The sequence below is a fragment of the Rana temporaria genome, chromosome 8 (genome assembly GCF_905171775.1).
Source record: "Rana temporaria chromosome 8, aRanTem1.1, whole genome shotgun sequence".
NCBI classification, from domain to species: domain Eukaryota; kingdom Metazoa; phylum Chordata; class Amphibia; order Anura; family Ranidae; genus Rana; species Rana temporaria.
The window spans coordinates 117,335,378-117,350,132 of NC_053496.1; the positions used below are offsets into that span (position 1 = coordinate 117,335,378).

The 14,755-nt window shown below is 41.3% G+C and overlaps 1 long non-coding RNA gene across 1 annotated transcript; it reads left to right on the forward strand.

Moving 5' to 3' along the window:
• Positions 1-1,492: 1,492 nt before the first annotated feature.
• LOC120908989 lies at positions 1,493-6,168 on the forward strand. Its single transcript, XR_005741209.1, has 3 exons — positions 1,493-1,662; positions 3,326-3,373; positions 5,818-6,168. It is a non-coding gene; the product is annotated as an uncharacterized LOC120908989 (long non-coding RNA).
• Positions 6,169-14,755: the final 8,587 nt, after the last annotated feature.

The window sequence follows — 14,755 nt, forward strand, 5'->3', positions numbered from 1 at the left end:
GGGGGATGGATAAGTCGACTTCCACACTCCACCACCGGCCACCAGAACTCTCACACGCAAATAAATATAATGTAGTAGATGTGGCCTGCAGTCCTATGTAACACCACAGATAACAGTGATAACCCTCAGAGTACAGATAATGTAGTAGATGCTACCTGTGTTATCTGTGGTGTTACATAGGACTGTCTGCAGGTCACATCTACTACATTATCTGTACTCAGAGAGTTATCACTGTGTTATTTTTTTTTATTCTAGCATAAAATTCGGCATCGTAGCGCGAGCTACAGTATGCCGGTCTTACATTTTTTATCCCCGTACTCACTGTTTAATCCAACCTAGACGATTCCGTCTGCCGCGGGGAATGGGCGTTCCAATCCAGACGGAAAGTGATTGACGGCCGGCTCTGGCGCGCCACGCTTCTCCGGAAATAGCTGTAATAGGCTTGGCTCTTAACGGCGCCTGCGCATAGCCTGTGCACAGGCGCCATGAAGAGCCGAGACCTACTCCGGCTGTCTTCGGGGAGCGTGACGTGCCAGAGTCGGCCGTCAATCACCCTCCCTCTTGCTAGGAACGCCCATTCCCCGCGGCAGACGGAATCGTCTAGGTAGGATTAAACAGTGAGTACGGGGATAAAAAATGTAAGACCGGCATACTGTAGCTCGCGCTACAATGCCGAATTGTATGCTGAAATGTTGTTCAGCAGGGTGAACCACCGCTTTAAAGCGTTAATAAAAACGCACTTAACAAAAGCACAAATTAGTGTGTTTTTTTATATATTAATATAAATTATTGAAAGAAACATTTTTGCAAGGGAGGTGGGTGGCCGTTGGGGGGGGGGGGGGGGGCGCCAAAATGGAGCTTCGCTTGTGTAGGCAGAAATCCTTGCACCGGCCCTGCTCACACCTAAATATCTCATGCCAGTTCATTATGTGAATGGAGCCCAATGTTAGGAAATATGACAAGAATACTTAACTAAAGATTATGTTTCACCACGGAGTCCTGTCCATGATGGCGTGGCTGATGACCAGGTTCAGACACATGCTTAATGGCAGCTCTGATATGAGATAGAGATCTTTTAAATTTGGCTGTGGTAACACAGGATTTGTGTGTAAGGAATGTCCAATTCACCCACACTAGAGCAAAATGACCTTCAAAAGAAAATAGGACATTCACGAAAGGAAATTAGTGGACTAGCTTGTCCATATAGTCTGTTTACAATCACATACCTATAGCATTACATCAGCTAAAGTGATCATCCTTATATGCTTTGTATGGCCCCTTAACCAAGATTTAAAGACATATAATTCATTAGTGAGCCACGATAATAATAAGATATGTAATATATAATTTCCCTATCAGCAAGGCGCACCAGTTCATGAATAATAAACATGTGGATGGTATGTGTTGAAACGCCTTCTTAATTTGCTGTGACCAGCCAGGGGAAGAATTTGCACTCATTCTATTTCCTCTTACATAAAGTATATAAAGGCCCCGTTGAAAGCTATTCAAACAACAAATTCTCTTCAAACTCCTCTATCTTCTAAGAAGGAAAACCAAATCTAAAAGCAGATATGTCTGGAACAAAAAAATGTGCCAGCCAGAAGATCAAATGCCAAGATCCTTGCCAAAAAACCCCAGTCTGCAAAGATCCATGCCAAGACCGTAAGTGATTTAAAAATGCAACTTAAATTTTATAAACAAACACTTGTACTAGGCTTTATGTACTACATTTATTGTAAAATTAATGCTTTTCTTGCAATTTGCTATTAAGTCTGGATATGTACTTATGTCAGTTATCACTTATGCATCAGTTATATTAGTTTAAGCTGGAAATTACTATTAGAGCGACTCTTGCTAAATTCAAACTGCCAAAAGAAGTGCCCCACATTGAAAATTGTAAAAACTTACCTCCGCAACCTGTGATGGCAATGTAATGAAACAAAATCACTGCTTGAAGATTAAAGAGAGTAATTATTTCTGGATTGGATTTGTGGTCTGTCACTGCACTCAGTGGTTCCTAACACCAGCCCCTAGGTGACTATTATGTTCTGCAGTAATATAGGGAATAATAGCAGAAACAACTAAACTCAGCAGAGGAGGACGAGGAAACCAACAATCCCTCTTTAAAGTGGCTATAAAGCTTGATTTCTTTTTAAAATAACAAACATGTTATACTTACGAACTCTGTGCAATGGTTTTGCACAGTGCACCCTCAATCGTCTTCTTCTGGGGTCCCCTGTGCATTTTTTCAGGCTCCTCCCCCTTCTGAGTGCCCCCATTGCAAGTTGCTTGCTATGTGGGCACCGCACGGGCTTAAACCCAAGCTAGAATGTGTGCGTCTATTGACAAACACACCACGACTTGACCCCGCCCCGTATTCCCTTCTCACTGGATTTGATTGAAAGCATCAGGAGCCAATGGCTCTCACTGCTGCCTCCTTGTCCAGTGAGGATAAGTACAGCAGCTCTGCTTCTCTTAGGCACAGCACAGGATTGAGATAAGGCTCAGGAGGGTATTAAGTGAGGGCTGGGGCAGGAACTAATCACAGATGTTTTTTTTTTTACCTTAATGCAGAAAATGCATTAAGGTAAAAGAAAACTTCTACCTTTACAACCACTTGAAGCTTGTTAGCTGCTAAAAGTTTTGCCTGTGAAGACATTGTCAGTGCATGACTTTTCCCTTGAATTATGCCAAGCTATGTAGTAAAAGTCATTTAAAGTGGACCTTGCACTAAATAGCAAGGTCCTCATAATACATCAGACATCCCATTCCCACAACAAAAATAGCATGAATGCTCAAAATAAATGTGAAGAAGATGTATCACTTTCAACTGACTTCCTTAATAGAAAATTGAAAGAAAAGCATTCATTTTACAGTAAAACATGTTTGTTATTTAAAAAAAAATATATATATATATATATATATATATATATATATATATATATATATATACAAACACTTTCAGCACATGGTCCCACCCCCAGGACCCTCTATGGTTAAGCCCATCATGTGTAAACATGTTAGAGGGGTGGACCTGGGACACAAACAATTGTTGAAGCTTATTGATTGATTAAAGTTTTGCCTGTGAAGACATTATCAAAGTGTGGCTTTTCTTTTTGATTATACTGAGATATGTGTGGAGGAGTAATGGACTCCAAACCAGCACATAACTCCTGATGAGGGAGCATTTAAGGGTCAGAGGGGTGCACTTTTCTTTGACTTTACAAAATGGACTTTATCACAGTTGCAATATTTTATTGATAGCATTGCTGTTAATAGTTTCCTGGAGTTTTTTATACTAAAGTATGTTTGTTTGTTTTTTCAGCATGTAAACCTCAGGGTCAACGTGGCAACCTCTTTGTTCGCCAACAAGGTAAAAAAGAGAAATTGCCTTTTATATAACTGTATGAAATATTCTTTAAAATGAGTCAAGATTAAATACTTGAGCAATATAATGTGCACCAAAGTGCCACATATTTTTTTTTTTTAGCTGCTCTTATATTTGGACAATTCCCCTTTTTTTAAAAAAATGCGAGGCAGGCCTAAAGTGAGAGGCAGAGGTTCTGCAAGCTGTCCTAATCCATCTGGTGGCACTACCCTACATGTACAGGTCATTGCTATTCTTGGGGCTGGTCCGCAGAGCTTTGCAGTGCGGACTTTGTTTTTAATGAATCTGCTATCAGTAGCACTGCTTGCAGTCTCTGCCTACAGAATATCAGACGTTGTATCAGGTAGGCACCACGTGCACTAGGAAACACATGACACACAGAGCTTGGCGAGAGCAGCACTTTAATAGGACAAGTCAGCAGCCAAAGGCCATCAATCCTCCTTGTATTCATTCCATACTTTACGCATGCTATGAGGCAAAGGCAGTAGGAGGCAGAGGAGGAATACTTAAGGAAGGAGGATTGGGGTGCTGGAGCTGAAGAAAAGGAAATGGGGTAGGTTTCAAGAGGAATATTTCCCGACTCCTTCACCCTGGGAATTGTATGTGGGTGAAGTGTAGCTGTTGAGGACAGTGTTGTCCTCAGAGACATTGAGGACTCAGGGTTTATTTTTTTGTTGCAAACAATTTGTGGCAAACTAGGATTTTTATGCTCAATTACCTGTATAAGGACCCCAAGTTCCCCCCCCCCTCCCCCCTGTTTGCTGCAAGGTATATCCTGCTTTGCACCTCAATGTGTGTATCCTGTGCTAGTGCCCAGACACTGAAAATGTATCTTACAATGATTTTCACAGATGGACCTGGGTATAGTCTCTCAGACACAGAAGGCATAATCCTCCCTTACTCTATCCAAAATGGAAAAAAGTTTTGCTTTAGTTTTACTTTAAGGTGGAATCCTTTTAGAAACCCAACATACTACCACTGTTACCAAAATTGCAAATATGGCTTATAAAACACAATGTAAAGTGCCAAAATATTTTTTAATATCTTTCTCCCCGCGCTATAGCCAAAAGACGGCTACAGCACAGGCTTTCTTTTGCCCGGAGGGCATAAATGGACATCCTCCCATGATCATGCTGCCCTGAACTTCAGACTGAGCTGATCACAGGTCGAGGTAAAGGGCCAATCACAGCGGCCCTTTACTACGTAATCAGCTGGGCAGGAAGGGGGTAAAAGTGCCCAGTAGGCAAGTGGATAAAGAAAATACGCTACAAAACTGATAAACAGTGGGATTTAAAGACAATTAAAAACACGGGTATTTTGTGAACCAATTATATATTCTAACAAAATCAGGATGTAAAAGTCAGGAACCTGATAAATATGTGACTCCGCCTTAGATCTACAGTGACTGCACTTCCAAGTGCACTTGTAGTGCAAAGTTGATTTGCCTTTAGTAAATAAACCTCTTTGTCTTTAATAAACCACTCAGGACCAAGCATCAATGTCATTTAACTGTTCATAACACAGTATGTATCAAAGTCACAAAGTGTAATTATCCATCTTCTATTTCTGTACATTAAACCATTCTCCTCTCTACACCCAAGTAGGTTTGGGACAAATTAAATAATATTTTTTTTTTAATAAATTAATTTGCATCTATGCGTTTCATTTTAGTGACCATTTCCAGTGTTATAAACTGGCTGCTGGCTTGAATAAAAAGCCCAATGAGGACTAAAGCTGGACATACACCACTCGAATTTTAGTCACTTCCTGCTGAATAAGATGAAATTTGAGCTGTGGGTGACCTTGTTGGTGTCTTCAAGCTTGACAATAGAAAAGTTTAAGAGAATTGAAGGAAAAATTGAAAGGTGGAAAATTGTTGGCTGAACAGTGATTGCATTTTATCAGATGTAGTCACTGTTCAGGTATTTAAACAGCTGGGATGCCGTTGCTGATTGATTACAATGAAGAAGGGCAGACTCCTCCATCCACACTAAACAGTATGGATGGAGGAATCTAATTATTTTCTCTCATTCAGTTTATGAGTTGAACAAGAGAAATTTAGACATGTATGGCTAGCTTATGTGGGAGTTGAGTAAACATATCTGCTGATGCAGACTGGAAATTGCCAGAGGTGTAAAAACAAATTATATACAGCCCATTGATGTTGGTTCCAAGAAAATGCTCCGTCCCGAAAACTGATTGAAAAAGAAGTTTGGCTAAAAACCTAATCTGCTACCTGAATAATGAATCTACACATAGAAAAATAAACCATGGCTAAATTTAAGGCATTTTGGAAACTGTATTTGCTATTTACATTTTAATATTAACATGGCTTATAGATAAAATAAACGTCAGCTGTAGTCAATTGTGAAAATATATTTTACACTAAGCTGTAATTTATTACTAATTAAAGATTTCTTTCTTGGCAGATCCTTGCAATCCTTGCAAGCCTTGTGTTGTCCCCGTCTCCTGCTGTCCTGATCCTTGTGATCCTTGTCAGGGCAAATGACGTTTTTGCTGTGATTAATGAAGACTTCACGCTTGAGCCCAAAGTCTAAGATACTAATTTACATCTCTGCAAAATACTTACAACACATCTGATTTTAAATCCTGCAATTGCTACAGCTTGTTAATTAACTCTGCTCAATTAAACTTTAAATTGCTTGCTCTAAATATATTTCTTTGTTTTATTAAACAAACTGCAATGGGGTGCCAAATTACTAAAATATAGCAAACTTACCAGTACTGATGTTCAATACACTGCTGTAGTAAATTGTTAATATTGCTGTTTTCTTCATGGAATCCTGGTGGTTTTTAACTGATTGGTCCCGGCAGCCTCTCGGCGGGAGGGCCTTAACGCAGAGAGGCTGCTAATATGCATACCTAAAGGTAAACAGAGCTGTGCTGAGAGCAGTTACTGGCGACTAATGGAAAGCTCCTGATCTCTACTTGCGAACGAGAGTTTTCCAATCATGTGACCGCTGTGTCAGGCAATCAGGGCGGTCGCATGATCACAAACCCCGCTCCACCTCCCGGCATCTAAAACCCCTTAAAGGACCAGAAGGTGTCTGCGCCAAGAGGTTAAATATATGTATACCACATGTGTATGTGAACTATGTGTCTAATAGGAAAATTACCAAGTAAATATTTCGAATTATTTGCTCAGAATCAGGCACAAATTATTCTAAAGCTAACAAACTTAAACCTATCCCTAACCCTTTCTAACCCATGACCAAGTGGGGGACTCCCAAAAAAAATTCCCATAAGGAAATAAATTTCTTTTCACAGCAACAAAGGAAATCGTTTTTCACAAAGAAGGATACTCCATCTGGTGGGCCTATATTTGGGAGAAAAAATGAACCCCAATTTAAACTGGGTTAGGGAAAAATCTGAGATCATAACACCCGCTATGAAGTTTTTGATACAGTATATTTATAAATCATTTTTTTTTAGTACAAAAATATTTGAAAAATGTATGCGTGGCCATTATTCTGAAAAGTTGTATACTGTAACTCCTTATGGAGGGGTATATTTAGAATGTAATATTCTAGATATCACATTTATTCTCCTGAATTTTTTTTATAATTTTTAGGTAATTACAAATAAATACATTGCAAAGGGACAATAATAAAAAAAAAAAGAGTGAAATTATACCAGTCATATAAAAAGGTGTATATCCTGGAATCCAATTCAGTTATTATAGTGACCATATTTAATCCCTAAAACGGAGGAAGGGGACAACAAGATAGGTGGGGTCTCCCTGAATCTGAGTATATCTAATCCTACTGATCCTCACCAGAAAAAATCTTGTGACTACCCAGCCCTTTCACCTATATCTCACCTCTCAAGTCATTACCCCCCACCCCTCTTCCCCCTCCATCATCTGTCAACCACCCCCTACAACATGTGTTATAACGTGAATCAAAAGAGAAAAGAAATGCAACCAATAGTGATATTGGAAAGGAAGAAGAAGAGGATGACCTCCCCCTATTCCTTCTCTACCTCATTTCCCATCCCTTTCAGGCTCATAATGGGCATTCTATATTCCATCAAATGTATTTATCTCCATACCATGTCGCTGTGAACATCTCCTTAAAAATGATTCTCTCCCACTAATTTATCCCATGCCAAAAGGATAGAAGATTGAGGGGAGGGGGAGACCATCATCACTAAGAAGATGAAATAGGCAACAGCCATAATACATTTTTAATGGGGAAAAAAAGGGGGAGGGTGAGTGTCCAAGCCAAGCTCTCCTTTTCTGATTCACCGTCTCTTTCCCATATTAGGGGGATTCTAGCACCTTTCCCTCTCTCACCTCTTCCGATGCATTTACTTTACCTATATATCTTATATAAACCACAGACTGTTTAAACTCAATCCAACTTCTCTAGATTTCATAAAATTTGGTATAGGAATAATTTTGTAAATTTATCAACTCTATTTATCTGGTTTCATCTACTTCTCTTTCTCTACTTCTCTTTTTTCCATGGCTCGCTGGAAGCATGAAATAAACATTGCCGGGAATCTTGCTTAATTTCAGAGTTACTAATCATCCTAATTATGTTTAAAACGTTTCCCCAGTATAACTGAATAATTGGACAGTGCCACCATATATGGGCATGTGTTCCCTCACAGGCGGTCCTATTCATGTCAGTTTGGATGGAGCGGCTGCAAGGACAGGTCTGACATCCGTGCATGTGTAAGTCCATGGCCCCAAACTCAGACAGTGTGAGTTCAGGGATATGCACCTACATGGATGTCAAGCTGGGAACAGTGGCTGTGTCCATGCAGTTACTGCTAGGATGGCCTGCATGGGGATGCATAGAACACCTGTGCAGTTAACACTGGCTGGTTTTGACTTCCTGTCAGATGGAGATGCCTGAACATAACGCCGACTAGGTGTGTTTGCTAGGAGCACAGAGGAGCTCCCTGTCATGGTGTGCTAACAAGCCGCATGCCCTCCCCCTTGCTACCGCATAATCCCTCTGGAAACCTGAAAGTCTCCCCTGCCTGAGACCCCCCGCTGTGACAAGGCCTGTGGAGGGATTGACTGTGCACATAGGTGAAGAGGCTTAATGTGGCGAGTGAGATTGAACGGCAGCAGAGAAAGAGACTCTTCTCTCAAGGGGAGAGTGTATGAACACACCCATGAAATAATGAAGCTTCAAAAAACTAGTGAAAAATTATCAAAAGGAACAAATGCTATACAAAGTAGAGGATCAAGTAAATCGGAATAGGAGAAATAGTTTAAGGATTCAAGGTCTATCAGAAGGGGAAAGGAAAGACTTGAAAAGTGCAATGAACAAAATTTTCATCCCACTACTGGATAGACTAATGGAAGAACTATTGAAAATAGAAAGGGTACATAGGATCAGAAAACCTCAAAGGGTGTCAGCAGAAGATGTATTATTATTAAGATTACAGTTCTATGAAGACAAAGCGCAAATCTGGGAGAAGATGAGAGGAATAGGGATGAGCCGAACCCCCCCCATTCGGTTCGCACCAGAACCTTCGAATGGACCGAACGTTCGCGCTAACATTTAGAACCCCATTAAAGTCTATGGGACTCAAACGTTCGAATTAAAAAGTGCCCATTTTAAAGCCTAATATGCAAGTTATTGTCGTCAAATGGGTTTGAGAACCCGGGTCTTGCCCCAGGGAACATGTATCAATGTAAAAAAAAGTTTTAAAACCGGTCGTTTTTTCGGGAGCAGTGATTTTATTGATGCTTAAAGTGAGAAAAAAATTGAAAAATTCCTTTAAACATCGTACCTGCTGGGTGTCTATAGTATGCCTGTGAAGTGGCACGCATCCCCCCTCGGATGCCAACACTGGACCACCAGGGAGTGCCCCCCGGTGCTCAATAGAGCAAAAAAAAAACACCAAAAAAAAATTAACACAATCGATGCCAATCAGTGCCCACAAATGGGCACTGACTCGCGACAACGGGCACTGGCTGAAATGATGCCCAGCAATGCCATCAGTGCCACCCCTCAGTGTCCATCAGTGCCACCCAGTGTCCATCAGTGCCACCTCTTAGTGCCCATTTATGCCCAGTGCCCACCTATCAGTGCCCATCTGTGCCACCCATAAGTACCCATCAGTGCCACCCATAAGTGCCACCCATGAGTGCACATCAGTGCCACCAAAGAGTGCCCAGTGCCACCTATGAGTGCCCATCAGTGCTGCCCATCAGTGCCGCCTATGAATGCCCATCAGTGCAGCATACTAGCGCCGCCTATCAGTGCCCATCAGTGCCGCCTATCGGTGCCCATCAGTGTCACCTCATCGGTGCCCATCAGTGCCACCTCATCGGTGCCCATCAGTGCCGCCATATCAGTGCCCATAATTGAAGAAGAAAACTTACTTATTTACAAAAAAAGTTAACAGAAAAAAATAAAAACTTATATTTTTTCAAAAATGTCGGTCTTTTTTTAGTTGTTGCGCAAAAAATAAAAATCACAGAGGTGATCAAATACCACCATAAGAAAGCTCTATTTGTGGGAACAAAATGATAAAAATGGGCCAATGTTTTCTAAAAACATTCTCCATTTTTCTTTTAAAATGTGCATGGAACTCAGCCGTGAAGTGGGTTGGTTGTGACTCAGTGAAGGGGCCCTTTACTTTACACTGGGGATTGGTGGAGTAATGTTGAAAGGCCTCATCAACTAGTTCCATTGGGAATCCCTTGCAGTGAATTTATTGGGTAACTGTTGTTCATGGGATAATAATAATGTTTACACTTATATAGCGCCAATTACAGCAATGACGGTGTGTCTAAGCGCTGATAATGGTTGTCATTATTACCCAACTCAATGGTACTCATTTTACTGACCTCGGAAGGATGAAAGGCTGAGTGGGCCCCGCCGGGATCGAACCTGCAACCCTTGGGACACAGGCAACCACAGACCGCTGCAAGGAAGCATTAGCCCCCTGTGCTATCTTACCAGTGTGTAGGATGTGTAATCTGTATCTCTAGTACAGTTTTTGTAGCCGACAAAATTGGCTACGAGGTGTCAGGGATCAGCGGCTAAGGAGACCAGACACGTAGTTCCACAAGGGAACTGAGACCAAACAAAAGATATAAAATTAAAGTGGAAAAAAGATTAAATGAGTTGAAAACAACTCAATCAAAAAAAGGGCAGATTTTATGGGTACAACACAATAATTTCTCTAAAAATATATAATCTTTATTACAAATATGCTAATTAAAATACATAAAACAAATCAAAAATACCTAACTGACTGACAGGCTCAAAAAGTACCCAATACAATCAGCATGGAAATAACCACTTAAGGACCGCCGCATGCCGATGTACATACAGGTAAGTCCCCTTTAAGATCCCAGCCATGGGTCGCGCGCGTGCCGCCGGCGGGGTGCTCGCGACCCGATCCTGAGCTCCGTGACCGCTCTAGAGAAGTCCTGAAGGCGAGCATGGGAGGAGGTAACAAGGAAACTAGAGAGCAGGAGGTCCTTTGAGGAGCGGAGGGGACGATTTGGGCGATATCTGCAGATGAGGTTGGTGATGTAGATTGGGCCTTGTATGTAATGGTTAGCATTTTGAAATTTACACAGTGGGGTAGGGGAAGCCAGTGAAGGGATTGGCAGAGAGGAACAGCAGTCATGGATCAGTTAGTGATGTGTATTAGGTTAGCAGCAGAATTCATAATAGACTGAAGGGGAGATAGCCTGCTTAATGGTAGGCCATTAAGGAGAGAGTTGCAGTAGTCAAGGTGGGAAATAATCAAGGAGTGAATAAGTTGCTTTGTGGTGTCATTAGTCAGGAATGTTTGAAAGATATGGTATAAAAGATGGACTTTATAGGCACTACTTAGAAATATAAAAAATTGATTTTAATAATCTGCAAGTATATACAATTCGAGGATGCCAAATGCATCTATTGAAACATATGAAACACAAAATAAAAGCAAAAACTAAATGTCAAAGTATAAGACCAGATGAAGAAACCACAGGTGTAGGCTTGTATTGTTGTTATCACTGTTGCCAAAAAGTTTGACGATTGGGATTGGTATTGCCTGGGTTGACACCATCAAAGTCTTGACACATAAAGAAGTTGCTCAAAGGTTGCTCGACATGTTTCACGGATCAAGGCCGCTTCCTCAGAAGCATTTAAACTACGACATAGGAAGAATAAACAGAGAAAAGAAGAAATATATATTAAGACATATGCTAAAAACAGATCCCAATACAGGGATCGTGAATAAGCATTAGATTATTGTTGTACACTCACCAATCTAATGGTGTTATTGGAGAATGTCCAACGTGATCGTTATGCACTTCCAGAAGTTGTAACCTCAGCCCACCTACACCCAGCCAAGTGAGGATAGATGGAAAGACGTAACGTCCTATACTGCATGCTGCGGCCAGAAGTGGTTCAGCTGGTGCATAAGGGTGTACAACGGGTAGCTGAAGAAATAACTGTATCTTAGATTCATGACACAGAACACTAAAATATATAGAACACCCTTATGCAAGGGAGGTAAGAGAGCAGTCAATATAACTATCTACAGGTTCGCTGTTGCATTATTATTATGTAAAATTAGCATATACCTGATTGCCATTAAATGTCTAATTATAACAGGTATACTTGAGGTACAAAGCTCTGCCATAGGTAATATATGCTTAATACATGTGGGGCTACTGATGTTACATATATTTATTTATATTGTCAATGGTCCATATGATAATTTATATGTATAATACAAAATGATCTATCCATTTGGTAAGTTGTTTAAATGCTGATAAACTCCAGTCTACGAGATCAAAGTGTACCAGCTATAATAAACACATATATAACAATATACTCAAAACCAATGTTGGTTTTTTATAGGGCCAGTAAAGCCTACTATTTTTGACAATATATATGGATATTATTGTTTGTTGAAACCCTGACTGAATGGATAATTACTCCATATGTGTACATACACTACAGACCAAAAGTTTGGACACACCTTCTCATTCAAAGAGTTTTCTTTATTTTCATGACTATGAAAATTGTAGATTCACACTGAAGGCATCAAAACTATGAATTAACACATGTGGAATTTTACATAACAAAAAAGTGTGAAACAACTGAAAATATATTTCATATTCTAGGTTCTTTAAAGTAGCCACCTTTTGCTTTGATTACTGCTTGACACACTCTTGGCATTCTTTTGATGAGCTTCAAGAGGTGCAGCACCCCATCACTCTCATTCTTGGTCAAATAGCCCTTACACAGCCTGGAGGTGTGTTTGGGGTCATTGTCTTGTTAAAAAATAAATGATGGTCCAACTAAACGCAAACTGGATGGAATAGAATGCCGCTGCAAGATTCTGTGGTAGCCATGTTGGTTCAGTATGCCTTCAATTTTGAATAAATCCCCAACAGTGTCACCAGCAAAGCACCCCCACACCATCACACCTCCTCCTCCATGCTTCACGGTGGGAACCAGGCATGTAGAGTCCATCCGTTCACCTTTTCTGCATCGCACAAAGACACAGGGGTTGGAACCAAAGATCTCAAGTTTGGACTCATCAGACCAAAGCACAGATTTCCACTGGTCTAAAGTCCATTCCTTGTGTTCTTTAGCCCAAACAAGTCTCTTCTGCTTGTTGCCTTTCTTTAGCAGTGGTTTCCTAGCAGATATTCTACCATGAAGGCCTAACTCACACAGTCTCCTCTTAACAGTTCTAGAGATGTGTCTGCTGCAAAAGGTGGCTACTTTGAAGAACCTAGAATATGAAATATATTTTCAGTTGTTTCACACTTTTTTGTTATGTATAATTCCACATGTGTTAATTCATAGTTTTGATGCCTTCAGTGTGAATCTACAATTTTCATAGTCATGAAAATAAAGAAAACTCTTTGAATGAGAAGGTGTGTCCAAACTTTTGGACTGTAGTGTATATATACTAACACATACACACCCATGGATGCAGAAAATATAAGTAGTACCTACAACTTGAATATTCACTTCAATTATCCATTTTAGATATTGTGTACTTGCCTTGTTCGTTGTAAAGGAGCAGTGCTAGTGCAGAGGCTATGAGAAGTGGAGCCCTTTAGGCTCAATTGCAGCTGAGACAAGTCTGGCAAACAAAGTGAAAATGTTGCGTATTAGACCACGCTGAACGTTAGATTAATTAGTAAAAGACTAGCTGCCTTCAATTGATGTAAGGGCTATCTGGTGACAAGGTATACAATGTGACTGCACTCTCCAAATAACAGCTGGAGAGTGAAAGCTCACATCGCTTTAAATGTACCCCGCTTGCGTTCGTGACAGACGTGCATCTGACGTCACGCGAGCCGGCCACAGTGCCTTCCGCGCATGCGCCATCCAGCGCGTGCGCTCTCGGGGACTGCTGGCAGGCTTCGAGGCGCTAGTATAGGCGGAAATGCTGAGGACAAGATGGAATATGTCCGGATGCCATTGGTCAGTGCCGAACCACCTGACTACCCTAGGGGGAGAAAGGAAGGATACAGCCTATCCAATGGCTTGGGTGGCCGCTTATGCATCAAGCTGACCATGCAGCACACAGCAGTGAGTAATAGGATGTTAAGCTGGGCTGTGTATCTCTCCCGGAAGGCATATGATCACGGTGTCATTCATAAAGTCAATATTGTATGTGCATATCCATACCTCTCTAAAACCATGGCGAGGTCCTGGAACAAAAATACACATAGCCGGATTCAGGTATACTTAAGACGGCGTATCAGTAGATTCGCTGTCGTAAGTCCGAATCCACGCTGTCGTATCTTTAAGCGTATTCTCAAACTGAGATACGCTTAACTGTTGCTAAGATACGACCGGCGTAAGTCTCCTACGCCGTCGTATCTTAGCTGCAAATTTACGCTGGCCGCTAGGGGCGTGTACATAGATTTACGCCGAGAATATGTAAATGAGCTAGATATGCCTATTCACGAACGTACGTACGTACGTACGTACGTACGTACGTACGTATGTACGCCCGTCGCAGTAAGATACAACATTTACGTAAGGCGTTTTTCAGGTGTAAAGATAAACCACCTAAAAGATGGCGCAGCCAATGTTAAGTATGGACGTCAGAACAGCCGTCGAATTTCACGTCATTTACGTCGTTTGCGTAAGTCGTATGTGAATGGGGCTGGGCGTAGGGTACGTTCGTTTTGAGCATGCGCACTGGGATACGTCCACGGACGGCGCATGCACCGTTCGTTAGGCGCGTCATTTACGTGGGGTCACGATTCATTACCATACAACATGCCCACTACCAGCCTACTTTGAATTACGCGGGCTTACGCCGGCCCATTTTACGCCGGCCCATTTACGCTACGCCGACGTAACTTAGGGAGCAAGTGCTTTGTGAATACAGTACTTGCCTCAC